The sequence below is a fragment of the Macaca nemestrina genome, chromosome 16 (assembly GCF_043159975.1).
Source record: "Macaca nemestrina isolate mMacNem1 chromosome 16, mMacNem.hap1, whole genome shotgun sequence".
NCBI lineage: Eukaryota > Metazoa > Chordata > Mammalia > Primates > Cercopithecidae > Macaca > Macaca nemestrina.
This window is the reverse complement of record NC_092140.1, coordinates 88,458,030-88,477,154: the sequence shown is the minus strand read 5'-3', so window position 1 is coordinate 88,477,154 and position 19,125 is coordinate 88,458,030. Positions and strand designations below refer to the sequence as shown.

The 19,125-nt window shown below is 37.2% G+C and overlaps 1 long non-coding RNA gene across 1 annotated transcript in view; it reads right to left on the bottom strand.

Moving 5' to 3' along the window:
* The window catches only part of LOC139359128 (uncharacterized), a 282,971-nt gene that overhangs the window by 122,250 nt on the left and 141,596 nt on the right, over window positions 1-19,125 (bottom strand). The window lies entirely within an intron of this gene.

The following is a 19,125-nucleotide window of genomic DNA, read 5'->3' as shown; positions in this document are numbered from 1 at the left end:
TCATCACCAACCCCACAGAAATACAAACTACCATCAGAGAATACTATAAACACCTCTACACAAATAAACTGGAAAATCTAGAAGAAATGGATAATTTCCTAGACACTTACACTCTCCCAAGACTAAACCAGGAAGAAGCTGAATCCCTGAGTAGACCAATAGCAGACTCTGAAATTGAGGCAATAATTAATAGCCTACCAACCAAAAAAAGTCCAGGACCAGATGGATTCACAGCTGAATTCTATCAGAGGTACAAGGAGGAGCTGGTACCATTCCTTCTGAAACTATTCCAATCAATAGAAAAAGAGGGAATCCTCCCTAACTCATTTTATGAGGCCAACATCATCCTGATACCAAAGCCTGGCAGAGAGACAACAAAAAAAGAGAATTTTAGACCAATATCCCTGATGAACATCGATGCAAAACTCCTCAATAAAATACTGGCAAACCAGATTCAGCAACACATCAAAAAGCTTATCCACCATGATCAAGTGGGCTTCATCCCTGGGATGCAAGGCTGGTTCAACATACGCAAATCAATAAATGTAATCCAGCATATAAACAGAACCAAAGACAAAAACCACATGATTATCTCAATAGATGCAGAAAAGGCCTTTGACAAAATTCAACAGCCCTTCATGCTAAAAACGCTCAATAAATTCAGTATTGATGGAACGTACCTCAAAATAATAAGAGCTATTTATGACAAACCCACAGCCAATATCATACTGAATGGGCAAAAACTGGAAAAATTCCCTTTGAAAACTGGCACAAGACAGGGATGCCCTCTCTCACCACTCCTATTCAACATAGTGTTGGAAGTTCTGGCTAGGGCAATCAGGCAAGAGAAAGAAATCAAGAGTATTCAGTTAGAATAAGAAGTAGTCAAATTGTCCCTGTTTGCAGATGACATCATTGTATATTTAGAAAACCCCATTGTCTCTGCCCAAAATCTTCTTAAGCTGATAAGCAACTTCAGCAAAGTCTCAGGATACAAAATTAATGTGCAAAAATCACAAGCATTCTTATACACCAGTAACAGACAAACAGAGAGCCAAATCATGAATGAACTCCCATTCACAATTGCTTCAAAGAGAATAAAATACCTAGGAATCCAACTTATAAGTGATGTAAAGGACCTCTTCAAGGAGAACTACAAACCACTGCTCAATGAAATAAAAAAGTACACAAACAAATGAAAGAACATACCATGCTCATGGATAGGAAGAATCAATATCGTGAAAATGGCCATACTGCCCAAGGTTATTTATAGATTCAATGCCATCCCCATCAAGCTACCAATGACTTTCTTCACAGAATTGGAAAAAACTGCTTTAAAGTTCATATGGAACCAAAAAAGAGCCCACATTGCCAAGACAATCCTAAGTCAAAAGAACAAAGCTGGAGGCATCACGCTACCTGACTTCAAACTATACTACAAGGCTACAGTAACCAAAACAGCATGGTACTGGTACCAAAACAGAGACATAGACCAATGGAAAAGAACAGAGTCCTCAGAAATAATACCACACATCTACAGCCATCAGATCTTTGACAAACCTGAGAAAAACAAACCAAGAGAAAAACAAAAGGATTCCCTATTTAATAAATGATGCTGGGAAAATTGGCTAGCCATAAGTAGAAAGCTGAAACTGGATCCTTCCCTTACTCCTTATACAAAAATTAATTCAAGATGGATCAGAGACTTCAAATGTTAGACTTAATACCATAAAAACCCTAGAAGAAAACCTAGGTAATACCATTCAGGACATAGGCATGGGCAAGGACTTCATGTCTAAAACACCAAAAGCAATGGCAACAAAAGCCAAAATTGATAAATGGGATCTAATTAAATGAAAGAGCTTCTGCACAGCAAAAGAAACTACCATCAGAGTCAACAGGCAACCTACAGAATGGGAGAAAATTTTTGCAATCTACTCATCAGACAAAGGGCTAATATCCAGAACCTACAAAGAACTCAAACAAATTTACAAGAAAAAAACAAACAACCCCATCAAAAAGTGGGCAAAGGATATGAACAGAAGACATTTCTCAAAAGATGACATTCATACAGCCAACAGACACATGAAAAAATGCTCATCATCACTGGCCATCAGAGAAATGCAAATCAAAACCACAATGAGATACCATCTCACACCAGTTAGAATGGCAATCATTAAAAAGTCAGGAAACAACAGGTGCTGGAGAGGATGTGGAGAAATAGGAACACTTTTACACTGTTGGTGGGACTGTAAACTAGTTCAACCATTATGGAAAACAGTATGGCGATTCCTCAAGGATCTAGAACTAGAAGTACTATATGACCCAGCCATCCCATTACTGGGTATATACCCAAAGGATTCTAAATCATGCTGCTATAAAGACACATGCACACGTATGTTTATTGCGGCACTATTCACAATAGCAAAGACTTGGAATCAACCCAAATGTCCATCAGTGACAGACTGGATTAAGAAAATGTGGCACATATACACCATGGAATACTATGCAGCCATAAAAAAGGATGAGTTTGTGTCCTTTGTAGGGACATGGATGCAGCTGGAAACCATCATTCTCAGCAAACTATCACAAGAAGAGAAAAACAAACACTGCATGTTCTCACTCATAGGTGAGAACTGAACAATGAGATCACTTGGACTCGGGAAGGGGAACATCACACACCAGGGCCTATCATGGGGGGGGGGTGGGGGCGGGGAGGGATTGCATTGGGAGTTATACCTGATGTAAATGGCGAGTTGATGGGTGCTGACGAGTTGATGGGTGCAGCACAGCAACATGGCACAAGTATACATATGTAACAAACCTGCACGTTATGCACATGTACCCTAGAACTTAAAGTATAATAATAATAAAAAAATAAATAAATAAAATAAAAAATAAATAAATACACTATAAACATTAAAAATAAAAAAAAAGGACCAGATGGTAAATATTTTAGGCTTTGCAGGTGACTCAGTGTCTATCACAACTACACAACTCTACCATTGTAGCAAGACAGCAGCCATATACAATGTATACATCAGCAAGTGTGTATGTTGAAGTGGCTATGTTGAAATAAAACTGCTCACTAGTTCCCCCTTATCTTAGGGAGATATGATGTAATACCCCTGGTGGGTAACTAAAGCCATGGAGTACACAACCCAGTTGCAATCAGTCAGAATGTATTTCTGTTCATGTCTTCTGCCCACAAATTTAATACCTTTTCCATCTTAACTAAGCACTTCTCATGCGCTGTGGCTATCACTTTGGCAGTTTGAGGTGTGACAGCAAAACTAGTGTAACTGCCCAGTGGGTTTATCTTGCCTGCTGCCCAGATAGAACTGATTTATCAAGACAGGAGAAGTGCGATAGAGAAAGAATTTAATGCAGGCAGAGCCAGCTAAATGGGACACCAGAGTTTTATTATTACTCACAACAGCCTCCCCCAAAGTTTGGAGGCTAGGGGTCTTTAAAGATCATTTGGCAGGCAGTGGGCTAAGGAATGGGGATTGCTGATTGGTTGGATTGGTGATAAAATCATAGGGAATCAAAGCTGTCGTCTTGTGCTGAGTCAGTTCCTAGGGGGGACCACAAGAACAGATAAACCAGTTTACAGGGCTGGGTAGCTCCAGTTGATCCATCAGAATGCAGGGTCTGAAAAGAACCTCAAACACCAATCTTAAGTTTTATAATAATGCTATTATCTATAGGAGCTGAGGAGGTTAGTAATTTTGTGGCCTCTGGCCGCATGACTCCCGGGCTACAATTTCTAATCTTGTGGCTCATTTGTTGGTTTTACAAAATCTGTCTCTAAGCAAAAAGGGGGTTTGCTTCGGGGAAGGGCTGTTATCATCTTTTTTTCAAAGTTAAACTGCAAACTAAATTCCTTCTAAAGTTTGTTCACCCTACACCCAGGAATGAACAAAGGCAGCTTGGAGGTTAGAAGACAGACAGAGTTGGTTAGATCAGATCTCTCTCACTGTCAGAATTTTTTCAGTTATAATTTTTGCAAAGGCAGTTTCATTAGCACAAGTTTCTGTTGCCTTCTTCACAATTTAATAGATAGAAGATTCATTCTTACTATAGATCTTAGCAACCTCAGCATACAAACTTTTTTCTTTCCTTATGAAGTCAAGAACTTTCACCTTTTCACTTAAAGAAAGCACTTTATGGTTTCTCTTTGGCATATCTGAACTGTCAGCATCACTACTTGTGATGGTTAATATTCGGTGTCAACTTGACTGAATTAAAGGATGCTGAGATGGCTAGTAAAGTATTGTTTCTGGGGATATCTGGGAGGGTCTGCTGGAGGAGACTAACATTTGAGTCAGTGGACTAGGAGAGGAAGACTCGCCCTCAGTGTGGGTGGGCACCATCCACTTGGCTGCCAGAGCAACTACAACAAAGCAGGGGGAAGAAGATGGGATAAGTTTACTTGCTGAGTCTTCTGGCTCTCTTTCTTCTTCCAGTGCTAGATGTTTGCTCCTGCTCCTCCTGTCCTTGGACATCAGACTCCTTTGCACTCTGGGACTTGCACTAGTGACTTCCTGGGGACTTTTGGGCCTTCAGCCACAGACTGAAGGCTGTACCATCAGCTTCCCTTGTTTTGAGGCTTTCAGATGTGGACTGAGTCACTACCAGCTTCTCTTTTACCCTAACTTGCAGATGACCTATTATGGGACTTCGCCTTGTAATCATGTGGGTCAATTCTCGCTAATAAACTTCCTTCTATATATACATATATCCTACTGGTTCTGTCCCTCTGGAGAACCCTGACTAATACATTAGTCTTGTGCTTTGGGGCCATTATGAAGTAAATTAAGGATTCCCTGAACACAAGCACTACAATACTGTGACAGTCGATCTAATAACTGAGAGGGCTCCTAAATGACTAAGGAGCGGGTGCATAGACGGTGTAGATCCTCTGAACAGAGGGAAGACTCAAGTCCCCAGCAGGATGGGATCTGAGGGCACAAGATTCAGCCATACTACTCAGAATGCTATGCAATTGAAAACATATGACTTACTTTATTTCTGGAATTTCCCATTGAATATTTCCAACCCAGGTTGATTGCAGGTAACTGAAACCATGGAAAGCAAACAGAAAAAGGGGGAATTACTGTATTTACAAAAGTAGGCAGTGGGCCAGAATTTACCCTTGGGCAGCTATTTGCTCACTTCTGCTTTACAGCACAGATAATTAACAAATTACCACTGCGTGCAAACGGTATGAAATAATATTTTTAATACAATGTTGAGCAAAAGGCCAGGTGCAAAGGAGCAAATGCTGTTCAAATTCATTTATATAAAATTCAGTAACAGGCAAACCTGACCTATGGCTATAAATGTAGGAATAGTGGTTCCCTTTGTGCAGAGGTAGTGATTAAGAAGGGCCAAAACCAAGACATCTGAGATGCTCTCAATATTCTAGTTCTTCACATGAACATAAAAAGGGGAATAGCAGTCACTGGGACCTCCTTGAGGGTTCAGGTTAGGAGGAGGGAGAAGATCAGAAAACATAAGTATGGGATGCTATGCTTAGTACCTGGGAGGTGAAATAATCTGTACAACAAACCCTTGTGAGGTGACACGAGTTTATCTATATAATAAACCTGCACATGTAACCCTGAACCTAAAACAAAAGTTAAAAAATATATTCTAGTTCTTGGCATGGGTGATGTTTATATGATTTCACTGTGTGAAAAATTAATCAGTTGGTTTAGATTGTGTGCACTCTTTAAATGTATATTTCTTTTTTTTTTTTTATTCCTGAGACGGAGTTTTGCTCTGTCGCCCAGGCTGGAGTGCAGTGGCGCGATCTTGGCTCACTGCAAACTCCACTTTCCAGGTTCATGCCATTCTCCTGCCTCAGCCTCCCGAGTGGCTGGGACTAGAGGCGCCTGCCACCACGCCCGGCTAATTTTTTGTATTTTTAGTAGAGACAGGGTTTCACCGTGTTAGCCAGGATGGTCTCGATCTCCTGACCTTGTGATCCGCCCACCTCGGCCTCCCAAAGTGCTGGAATTACAGGCATGAGCCACTGCACCTGGCCTGTGTATTTCAATATAAAGTGAAAACACAATTTTAAAAAGCTGAAAAACTGAAAAACTATAATAAACCTGCTCAATTATCCAGTATAGTATATTGAATAATATATACTAAAATGAGAATGTAGAAAATGCTGAGGGCAAGGGTGGTGGAAGAAAACTGAGGAAGCACAAGATTCTCATAATAAAAATAATAGCTAACACATACGAGCGTTTAATAGTTGCTAGGAGTTGTGCTAATTGCTTTACAAATGTTATCTGAGCAACCCCAGGCTACAGCCCTAAAAGATAGTATCAATGATGTTTCCACAGTTGAGGAAGCTGAGGCACAAAAAGGTTGAATACCTTTGAAATAATCGTGAAGCTGATAGTAGAGGAAAAGAATACAAACCTGAGTCGAGTGAAATAATAAGTGAAAAGAAGAGAAGACGACACTGAGCATGACTGGAGACTTGTGGAAAGTGAACACTAGACCCCACTTAGGAAAATGCAAGTCGTTTTAGACAATTGGAATGACAAAAACTCCTAGGCAATTGTGGATGAGAAACTGTAAGCAGCGGTGAATCCATATGGGTCTGCAGCAGCCTTAATTCTTGCCTCCTCAGAAGGAAGAGTTCAACTGAGAGGCATAAGGCAAGAGGGAGAGAGGGAGGGAGGGAGAGAGGGAGAGAGGGAGAGAGAGAGGGAGGGAGGGAGAGAGAGAGGGAGGGAGGGAGGGAGGGAGAGAGGGAGGGAGGGAGGGAGAGAGGGAGAGAGAGAGAGAGAGGGAGGGAGGGAGGGAGCAAGGGAGGCAGGGAGGGAGGGAGGGAGGGAACGAGGGAGGCAGGGAGGGAAGGAGGGAGAGAGGGAGAATGGGAGAGAAGGGAGAGAGGGAAGGAGGGAGGGAGGGAGGGAGGGAGAGAGAGAGGGAGAGAGAGAGACCGAGACCGGGGCAAATTTTAGAGCAGAAATGGAAACTTACTAAAAATTTTAGAGCAGGAATGAAAGGAAGTAAACTACACTTGGAAGATGGCCAAACAGACAACTTGAGAGATTCAAGTGCAGGATGTGACCTTTGGCTTGGGGTTGTATACACTGGCATGCTTCTGGGGTTGCATTACTTCTTCCTTTGATGAGGGCTGCCCACATGCACAGTGGCCTGCCAGCTCTTGGGAGGGTCTGCATGCACCAGGTGTTTACTAAAGTTGTACACATGCTCACTTGAGGTGCTTTTCCCTTACCTGTCCAGTGTTTCTAGAGGAAGGTCATATTCCAGTTACACTCCATTTTGCCTGTTAGGGCACATGCGTGAGCCACTCACCCAGCTCCTGATATCTTATTGGGAAGATGCTGATCACCGTCTATCTGTTGGGAGACTGCCTTTCCCTGGCATAGGCTGCCACCAATTATTATTTTAGAGAGACGTTTTTACAACCACCTAACCATCAATTCCAGGTGGGGGCAGGGCGTCTTCTGCCCTGCTCATGTCTGACTAGATATCAACTCTAACAACACCATGTATTTGTAGTAGACAATTTATATTTGACAGTCAATTTCTTTTTGTGCAGCAAACAACATAGCAACCCCCACACTATCACTGGACCATGAAGAAGAAGAAATTATCCAGAAACCCCATATCATTGATCAAATTATTCAAGAATACACATTGATCTTATTCTGAGAGTTTGTCATCTGAACAAGTTCCTAATTGTCTCATATCTCTCTTTATCCAGTCACTAGTAAGAACACAACTTCACAATCTAAAATACCTTCACTACTGTCCTCACACTACTATTAAGAGACACAAGAGACACCAAGAGACACACATGACTTAATCTCATTTAATCATCATACCTATACATCTATGCAGTTCCATATTTGAAAACAGCAGACGTTTTAGTCCTCCCTACCTGAATTTATCTTTGAGATATTTGTTCCTAATTTTTATCAGATCAGAAAGAACCACCCAGCCTGCACTACCTAAAGAGGCTTTCCTCACAAGTCACTTACTAACTTGCAATGGTTTAAATCTCAATTGTTGCATATGTCACTCTCTGTACTTACCTGTTTTCTTATTTCTTTATTATCTGAAACTCTGACTGTAATATGAGCTTAATGAGGCCAGACAGTTGTCCTATTTAGCCCTGTATTGTACTTTTCAAATTATCAGGCAGTTATCTGGGTTCAAGAATTCAAATATTTCTTGAACACATGTGTGAATGAATGACGATCCTAAATAGTCAATCCATAGGTTTGTAGTCTTTCTAGGTATATAGACACTTTTGAGATTTTTCAATTTTATCAATTACTTGCCATCCTGAATATTTGAGTAATAAAAGATTTTTTTAGGGATTATAAAGTCTTTGGCAATTAATAAAGACAAGTACTCACAGGTGGTGTTTAGTCATTGTTCTCACTGGCAGTTGGAACCTTGGAAGAGAAAAGAATTTGTGGGAATAAAAATATTGGGCATGAAAATGGAATTTTAAATATGTGCATTTCAAATTATGACTCAAGGTACCAGACTGATACATCTTATCCCTTGCCAATAAGCTATGTCATTTGTATGGGAAAAGTATTGTTCCAAAGATATACAGCTTGATAATGAGGGATTTAAACAGAATTTGTAGACAGATGGAAAAAAAAATACTTCTGGCTAAACATATGAGTCTAGTCTCTATGCAAATAGTAAGTTTAACATGGCAAGAAAAATGGAAGAGGTGGTCAGAGATTCACAGAAGGAAACAATATAAACTGATATTGAGTACAGATAGGCAATTTAAATTTCAGATACATACTTAGAAGAAGACAATAGATAATTAATAAACTGGAGGGTTCATCACAGCACTGCTCACATTGTCCTCCAGGAATCAACACATTTAGATGAAGTTAGGCTGAGTATTAGAATGTGAAAAGGAGAAAGCATGCAGGACTTCAAAGAGACATTTTAGGAAAGGAAGATGAGGGAGAGAAGTGAGTTCCTGGTCAAAAAACATACAGGCATACAGGAAAATTCATGAACCTAACCCTGAAATCATCCTAGAGAGACCATAGGTGAAACAAAAGTGAAAGGGAAACTAAAAATAGCTTATTGGAAGGTCCTACTTCGCCAGATGAAGGAAACAGTGTCATCAAAAGAACAGAAGAACTGTTAAAAAAAAAAATCTACGTTAAATCTGTGGATTAGAAAATAGCATTGTATCCATATTAATTTCTCCCTTTTGTACTACAGTTATGTAAGAGAATGTACTTATTCTGGGGAAATGCACACTGAAATATGAGTGGTAAAGGGGCATCATGTCTGCCACTTACTCTGAAAAGGTTCAGGAAAACTCTATTTTTGCAGATACAAACATACATATGGATATATGTATTTTTATAGTACTGCCACATTCTTTATTTCAAATTATGTCAACATTTAAGAAAATAGAGTACATAATTAAGAGATTTTTTAAAACCTGTTCATATTTTAGAGCATGATGAGCATTATGATTGTGAACAATTTTTTTCACTTATTTGAAACTCAGCTACAAAATGAATGTGATACTTATTTGTAGATTTATTGTGATGATGAAATGGAATTGTACTGTGTTTTGTAAATTATAAAGAATAGTGTTAACAACATTGCCATTATTATGAGCATGATGGAAATTTTAGTAGGCCTGGAGGCAAGATAGAGTAGCATTGGGGAATTTTCACTCCTAAGTTTCTGCGTGAAGTATTTTTCAGCTGAAAGCAATTTTGCCCTATGTGGTAATCACTTAATCTCTCTAAGAATAGAATAAATGACTAGGAGAACCTAATTCTGAAGATAATGGGGGAAATTTATAAAACAAAAGTAAAAAAAACAATAAAACTTCTACGTTGGAAAGACGAACAACAAAGAATTTGGGAAATATGGGAAAGGAAAAGGATAGGTATCCTCAAACTCAGCTCAAAATTTCAAAATTAAGCCCAAATTTACAAAACAGTTTAGATTTTGCAACATAAAATAAGATTATTGGAAATGACATATGCTTGGCAATGTGTGCACCACAGCCCTGTCTGTACAATCTCAAGTTATCTAGATGAGGAAGAGTGATATAAAGGAAGAGTGATATAAAAGTCTGACATCAAGAAACGCATGTCAGTAACAGATCTCTCAGCACTTACTGTAAGCCAGGAAATATGAGGTGCAGAACCCCAAAGACAAAGAAGATGGATCTTGGCCCTCACAGAGCTTGCAGTCTCATCATCATTTCATACACGTACAATAGTTTTTATATGCTTTTATTTCCAGATTTAATAGACAGCTTCAAAAATATTTATTTTTTCCATGTTTCACACTCAAATAATTTTAAATCACAAAAATGAGACAATATGTGCAAATTTAAAAAAGAATATAGGAGGAAAAAAATGAAGACTTTGCTGAAACAATCTAACTGTATTACAAATATGGGACATAACCTCACTGAAGTGGGTGAGAAGAAAGGAGGTACTGATCTAAGCAACTTCAGACTGACGATATACAAAAAGACAAAAAGAAATTGACACAAACACTATAGTTGTTAAAGTTGTTTCTCACAGGGATAAGGGTTAACTTCTGAAACCACTGTATATACATATGAGATTGACAAGTAAGTAAGTGGATGGTGGACAGCTTTTCATCCTGGAGCAGGAGGTTAGAGATAAGCAAGAGGGACAGGTTAGAATAGACCATGCTGTACTGGATTAGAGTTTGAGACATCAATATTAACTCTCGTTTAATTTATGATAGATACTGATGGTCAGATACAGAATATAGACATGTAGATATAAGTGGGTTCTATGTATGTACATTTCCCAGCTCTATCTGTTGAAATGGTCTGGAAGTGATAACACCACAATAGCAATGAGCTTATCCATGCCCAGAACTTGGTTTCCAGTACTGCTCTTCAATAAAAAGAACCAGGATTTCTTGGAGAAATGGAAGATTTCAGTAGGACTGGGATAAGAAATGTACAAAATAAACCTGGAGCATTTTGTAGTTTCTCAAAGTAGGGAAGTACTAAAAAAACAAAATGAAAGGGTATGTCAAAGGGACACAGGGACCAACTGAAATACCTCCCAATGGCCAAAGCTGAAAAAAAGTGAGAAACAAAATAAGTAAACTATTGCATTATACGCCAGAGCATAAAATAAATATCTATTAAGTCCATACTGATATAAATAATTGATTTAACTTTTAAAATGAGGGATAATAGACAAGTTTTTCACAGGAGAATTCCACATAATTATGTAGATAATTCCCCCACCAAGATGGTAGGGTGTAAATTTGGGCTACATGTAGTGACTTTCTTCCAAAGAATACAGGATGAAAAAGGGGGAGGATTGGGTGAGTAACTGCTTTTAAGTGTAGAAATCTGGAAAGTGTTACTTCAGCTAGATGATGAAGGTTAAACTCATCAGTGATAAATCATGTTGAGAGCATGTACCTTTGACATGATGTCTTCAGAATGGCATTTCACTTTCTGTGGCCTTCTCCCAGAAAAATAATAAATAAATAAATAACTCCAGTCTATCCACAAGAAAAAAGCATCAGACAAACCCATCCTGAGGAAAACTCTAGAAAGTACTCAACCAGTACTCCTTAAATCTAAAAGTCTTCAGAAGCAAGGATTGTCTGAGAAACTGTCATAGCCCAGAGAAACCTCAAGGATGCATAATGATTAAATGTAATGAAGTAGCTTGAACGAGATGCTAGAGCAGAAAAACAACATTAGGGAAAACTAATGAAATCTTAATAAAGTTTGGAGGTTAGTTAATAATAATGTATCAGTATTGGTTCATTAATTGTAACAAATGCACCATAACATTAAGATATTAACAACTGGAGAAACAGGATGCAGAGTATACAGGAACTCTGTATTATCTTTGCAATTTTTCTGTAAACCTAAAACTATTACAAAATAAACATTTATTTAAATACATAAAAAAGCACACAGGCATAACTATCATTATTTTTAAAGTAGCTTCTCAGATTCCACAGCATAGCTGTCTTTTTTTTTTAGGAGTTAAAGCTTAATAAACCTAACATGCATGGAACAAACAAAAAATAACAGCAATTTTTTGTGGTTAATGGCATAATGATTATGGTTAAAACTGAAGGCTTCAGTTCCATTAACCATAATGTTTGTACACAGTGTGTGCATGCACTTGTTCATTTTAGTGTGGTACAAAATTGGGAATGTAAGATTCTCCATGGTGTTTCTTAGACATAAGAAAGTGTTGGTTGGACTGGATCATTCCTAAGCTTGGTTGCATCCCAATGATTGTCTGATATTGATCCTGAGAGCTTTGAAGTCATCTTGTGATTTTATATGTTCTGTCCTCTCGCTAAGGAATCCTTATCTATTGGGTAGCTGAGATTCCAGAACTTAAAATGGAAACAAACATTCTATGTTTAATAAATAGGAAAATGGGTGATGGATACAATACGTAATTATACCAAACAGTGAGTGTTTTAGTCCTGGTTTTACCACTTCTGAACTACATATACACTGGTGGGGGAAAAAAGAAAAAAGCCTTTCTAAAACAAAAATAATCAATTCTATTGAGCTGTGGCATACCCCATGAACTCTCAAATCTCTTTGATATATGACATTATCATTATGTTAGCAAGGATATTCTGTACCATCACGTCTTCAGAAATTGGAGTACTGATTCTGTAAGAGGAAATGAGGCTTTAAATAAAGGAATATTTTATTTGGGATTATCCAGAACAAAATGCTAATAGAATATGGAGAGAAATTTCTCAAAACATTTTAAATTAATAAGGCTAATATTATACAGTAAGAGCACATAAAATGCCAGAAATAGAGAAGAAAGAAGGCTTATATGCAAATATTAATCTTACCACTTCAGATGGTGATTTTTCTGAGACTCATAATAATTTATGCATTTTTTCTTGTAAAATTATTCTTTCTGAGACTAATTACTTGACTAAGTTCTGTAAATGACATATAAAAGTCCTGTGTTTCTAAAATAATCAAGACAGTTTCATACAGAAAGATTTAAACTTCATAATTTAAAAAATATAACTGCCCTTAATGTTTCTACCTAAGCTAATTACCTCCAACAGAGATTAGCGCTGGCTTTCTCCTCTCAGGGGAAGTAGGTGATGATTACGCATTAAGTCTGGACAACTACAATAGTTTCTTCATTGCCCTTCCTACTTTTTGCTAATTATTTCCCAAAGCTATTTATTTGTTATTTTCCCATTAACATTTTCAGTGTCATGCTCCACGAGAAACTTTTCTATAATTAGTGTATAAATCAGACAGGATCACTCACCTGGTCCTTGTGCCTCTCTCCCTTTTTTAGTTATTAAATTTAAAAAGTGAAATGAAATTTCTTCTTTCTCAAAGCCAAGTTGAAGGCTCTATGAGCTTTACAAAATTGTAGCAGTTTGGAAAAAAGTATCCAACATATATTCCTATTCTACAAACTTGGAGAAAATATAGAAATCTTCCCTTAGTTCTCTACCAAAGAAAAATTGCACTGAACAGAATTAATCAGGCAAGAAAAGACTCTATTCAAGACAATTTCCACAGGGGTTAAGACTATTGCAGTAAAGAAGACAGATTAAACTCCAGCTAAAGCAAAGCAGGGAAATTTTTAGTTGCTGGGCTGAGCTAGTGGAAAGTACTGGAGGACATTAGGAGTGAAGTTGGTCAATGTGTTTAGACCATCTGTGTATGCTAATTGGATGTATCTAAGGTAAGTTCTTACACTCCACAGAGCTTGGGAGATAGGAGTGCTATTTTTTTCTTTTTTCTTCTTTTTAGCTTTACTGAGGTATGATGGACAAATTATATATATATATAAGATGTGCAATTTCACATTTTGATAAATGTATACATTGTGAAATGATTCCCATAGTCAAGCTAATTAACATACCCATCATCTCACATAACTGCCTTTTTTTGTAGTGAGAACACTTGAGATCTGTTCTCTCAGCAAATTTCAAGACATTACATTATATTAATGACAATACATTATCATTAAGTGTAGCCACCATGCTGTATATTAAGTCTCCAGAACGCATTCACTGTATAACTGAAAGGTTGTATGTTTTGACCAATATCTTCCTTTTTCACCATATCCAGCCCCTAGTAACCACCATTCTACTCTCTGTTACTAGGAGTTGGACTTTTTTTTAAGATTCTACATATAAGTCTGATTATGCAGTATTTGTCTTTCTATGCCTGGCTTATTTCCCTTAACACAATGTTCTCCAAGCTCATCCTTGTTGTTGCAAATGAAAAGATATCCTTTTTAAAAAAAGATGGAATAATATTCCATTGTGTGTGTGCATACACACATACATATCCAAATAGCCATATAGCTATACACTGTTTTCACACATGGGATTTTATATATACATATATATCACATTATTTAATCCATTCACCTGTTAGGCTGTTCTTTATCTTGGCTATGTGAATAATGGTGCAATGCACATGGGAGTGCAACCATTTTTGGGGGATATGATTTTATTACCTCTGGATATGTACCCAGAAATGGGATTGCTGAGTCAGATGGTAGTTCTATTTTTTTAATTTTTGAGGAACTTCCATACTGCTTTCCATAGTGGAGCAGTGTATTCTTGATGTTACATTTCAAAGAGTTGGCTTCCAGGTAGTTGAGAAAGACATCTCTGGATTGTACAACTGGCAAGGGATGAGAAGAAGCTTAACATCTCAAAAAGGCAAAGAAATAATTGGATTTGCAACTGCAAGTTTCCCAAGGTAAAAGCTCTGAGAAAAGATAAATTAGGGGCCTATAGTCAGAGAAAAAAAAAATCTATCTAAAGTTTAGTCAACCTGAAGGGAATATCAGTTCCTCTTTATTTCTATCCTTTCCTCTATTTTGGTATGGGGAAAGATGAAAAAATCCCATAGAAAGTATATTTCTTACAAGTATAAAAAAAAAATGGAGTCGGTTTTCATTTTCCTGAAGGTAGAGTACTTGATTATAGGAGTGGTTGGGAGACAGGGCTTGAGCCATAGCCAGAGAATCCCTTGAACTACTTATTTGTAAAAAATGATTTGCAAATTACAAATTACACTTTAGACCTACTGAATCTGTAATTCGGAGGGAAGCGACTGTTACGTTATATTTTTAAAAAGCTGCTCTTGTGTTCTGAAGCATCATAATGATCACAGCAATTGCACTATCAATTTTGAACATCTTTCTATAAAAAAGTAAACAGTTGAGAAGATGTTTGTTATTTTTTCCAAAGTGAATGCAAAATGTAGTAGGAAAATCTATGAAATAAGAGTAAGGAGGTTTAAGCTTCAGAGGGCTGGCATATCTTGCCTTTCTTTTCATAAATAGACATACACTTATGGATACATGGTAGTATCTTTATTTTTCAGCAATTATAGTTAAGGAACTACTGCCACAGATGACCACATTTGTGAATGCTATCGATGTAAATGTAAGTGAATTAAAGTAGGCACAAAGAAGTATATACAGTACCATTTCATTAATAACATTTCATAAGCAAACAAAACTAATCTATACTAGTTACCTTTGGGGATTGATAACTGAAAGTGGGCAGGGTAGAGGCTTTTGAAGTTCTTTGTAATTGTCTATATTTTTATCTTGGTGGTGATTACATGATGTGATTACATTGTAAAATTTCCGAGTTGCTATAAGCTTTAGTATAAGCTTAATATATGTGTACTTTATATGAGTAAGTTATCAATGAATTAGAACACACACACACACACACACACACACACACACACACACAGAGGTAAGCTTTAGAGGTTCTTTTCTCAGAGCTCTTTCAAGATCATGCTTGTGTAACTGTGAAGACAACAGATACTTATATGCTTCCAGCTGTAGCACCATTCAGTTCTGCCACAAAATTTGAATGGAGACTGACTGCATTTTTTTCTGGACAGTTCTGAACCAATGACTGAGCATGCTGGAGCTGCTAGGGCCTGGCCATTTCTGCCTGATACGGAAGTCCTATAATGAACAATCTTGATTCTGAAGCTCTCCTCTTGGCTACCCAAAACCTTGTCAAATCTGTATTGCAGTCTGAAGGTCTCCCTGGAAAATTCCACTTCATGCCCCCTTTGTTTTCCCAGCTGTCACATTTGCATTGTGGTCTGAAGACTTTCCTTGATCAATTCGGCTTCCTCCTCTTTCCTCTTTCACAGGTACTTCCTTCAGCTGCCCTACCTACCCAATAAAAAATTTGCATTCCCAACTGGTTCTCAATATTTGCTTCCCAAAGAACCCTAACTGATACAATATATATCCACCGGAAGCTCACAGTGCAATAGTTCATTTTTCTAATTATTATCAATTATGTATTCATTCATCCAATCAGTTAATAAATATGTATTGAGCTATTAGTACATTCTAGGCATTGCTATGTTTTCTAGAATATAGCAAGAAAGAAAAGGAAGAAAGCAAGGAAGAAAGGCAGGAGGGCAGGAAAGTAGGAAGGTAGGAAGGAAGAAAGGGAAGAAGGGGAAAAAAAGAATAAAAGATGAAATCAAAGATTAGTAGGGATTTTTGGCCTGAATATCAGTGTGTTATTTACTAAAATGGAGAAGAATGAAATAGAAAAATTTGGGCACAAGAAAAAAAAAAACACAATTTCTTTCTACATTAGACATGTTGATTTTTAGGTAGCTATTGACCACTAGAGTAGAAGGCAGTTGAATATGCAGTATGAAGGCCAAGTGAGAGAAATGAGATCAGTGCTGGAGCAGGAATTCTAAGTATCATCAGCATGTATTATTTAAACATGTGACGTTGACTTAAAAATAGTCAAAGTCTCTAATTGTGTGTTTTTTAACCCATACCATAATAGTTTCTATAAGAAAAAGTTTGAAATCATATTTATGGTTGGTTATGGTTTTTTTGTTAAATCATATTACCATGATTCTTTTGATACAAATGCAGGATTCTAACTTCCATATGTTAGTTCATAACCTTCAGACTCCAACTACCATTGAAGGACCTCTAATTTCTTTAAAACAAATGTAGCAAACTATTTCTTAGAGTTCCCATGGGTCATATATGCACTCAAAAAGTATGTTGGAGCCAGGTGTGGTGTAATGTGCCTGTAATTCCAGCTACTTAGGAGGCTGAGGATGGAGAATGGCTGGAGCCCAGGAGTGCAAGACCAGCCTGAGCACTATTAAAATATTTCTGTCACTAAAGAAAAAAAGAAGTACACTGGAATATTTTGTGATCTTTGCAATCTTCTGTTCCTACTTTACGTTCTCTTCCATTGCATGATTTTCTTTATTCCTGAATAAAGCATATTATGTTCCGTGAAGTAATCCAGTTCTTACTGTGTCTGCTATCCTTGTAATGACATCTGCCATTGCTATCTGACATCACGGTGCCATGTGATTGGCAAGGCACTTCAAGAAGGGGGAAAAGAGAGTCATAATATTTTTCTTTCTAAAGGCAAAGCCATGCAAACTTCTATATTAATGCAAAAAGTCTGTTTTTCTTTTTTTTTTTTTTTTTTTTTTTTTGAGACGGAGTCTCGCTCTGTCGCCCAGCCCAGGCTGGAGTGCAGTGGCGCGATCTCGGCTCACTGCAAGCTCCGCCTCCCGGGTTCACGCCATTCTCCTGCCTCAGCCTCCCGAGTAGCTGGGACTACAGGCGCCCACAACCGCGCCCGGCTAATTTTTTGTATTTTTAGTAGAGACGGGGTTTCACCGTGGTCTCGATCTCCTGACCTTGTGATCCGCCCGCCTCGGCCTCCCAAAGTGCTGGGATTACAGGCGTGAGCCACCGCGCCCGGCCAAAAAGTCTGTTTTTCAAATACTGTATAATTGATAGTCTTTTGCTCTGACCATTCGAATGGCATTCTGACAAAGACTAATTTAAGAGGCAAGAATATTGCTTTTATAATTCTGAATGCAAAAACATAATATGCCTTCTGAAAAATAATTTAGGAGATTTATAAAGATTTATTCATTGAATTTTAATCTGAAACAAGAAATGACAATGGATAGAAAAATAGTGTAGATTAATTAAAAATCAAATAATGTTATATACTGATTGATGTTTTATGTGTCAATTACTATGCTTTATGTAGTTTGCCTCATTTAGTCTTCCCAGTGACTAAAAGATAAGTATTATTATCCTCATTCACACATGAGATAACTGGAAATCATGATGGATATTATTCAGGATTCAAATCCATATTTTTTTACTCAAAGAGCCCCTCTTTCAATAATATGCACCATTCTACTAGAAAATTCAGATATTGGTGTTTAAATATAGAAAAATATAGCAAAGTCTGTATTATTCACAACAAAATGAGCTAAAATATGCTATTCTAACTCAATGTGTTAGAAATAATAAGAAGGAATATTAACTTGAACGTTTACCTGACATCACATAGTAGGAGAAATCCACACTGCACTGGAGAGTATCAGGAAATTAATAAAATAGTCAAACTAACCAAGAACAAAAGAGAAGACACAAATTGCCAATATTATATGTGGTAAGAGAAGTGACACTGCTCCAGAATCGATAGATAACTAAAGGAAAACAAGCAATATTATTAACAACTTAATGCGAATAAATTCTATAGCACTTATAAAGTAGGAAAAATTCCTTGAAACACACAATCTATTAAAGTTCACCTAAAAAGAAAAAGATAGCAAGAGAAGTTCTGTATCTATTCAAGAAATTGAATTTTAGTTAAAAACCTCCCCATAAAGAAAACTCCAGGCCCATATAGCTTCACTGATTAATTCTATCATATATTGCAGTGAAAAGAAATAGTAATTGTCTAATATTTCTAAAAACTGAATAAGAGACAATATCAACAGTTTGTTTTTTTAAATGTGCAAAGTATTTGAACAGAGCCCTCATTAACCAAAGATAAATGGATGACAATCGGATAAAATGATGTTCAACCTCATAGTCATTAGGGAAATGCAAAATAAAATTAGATGTCATTATACAACCAATATAATGGCAGATCACACCAAGTCTTGGAGAGAATGAGAAACAACTAGAAATTGTATTTATTTTATTTATTTTTTTATTTATTTTTATTTTTTATTATTATTTTTTAATTTATTTA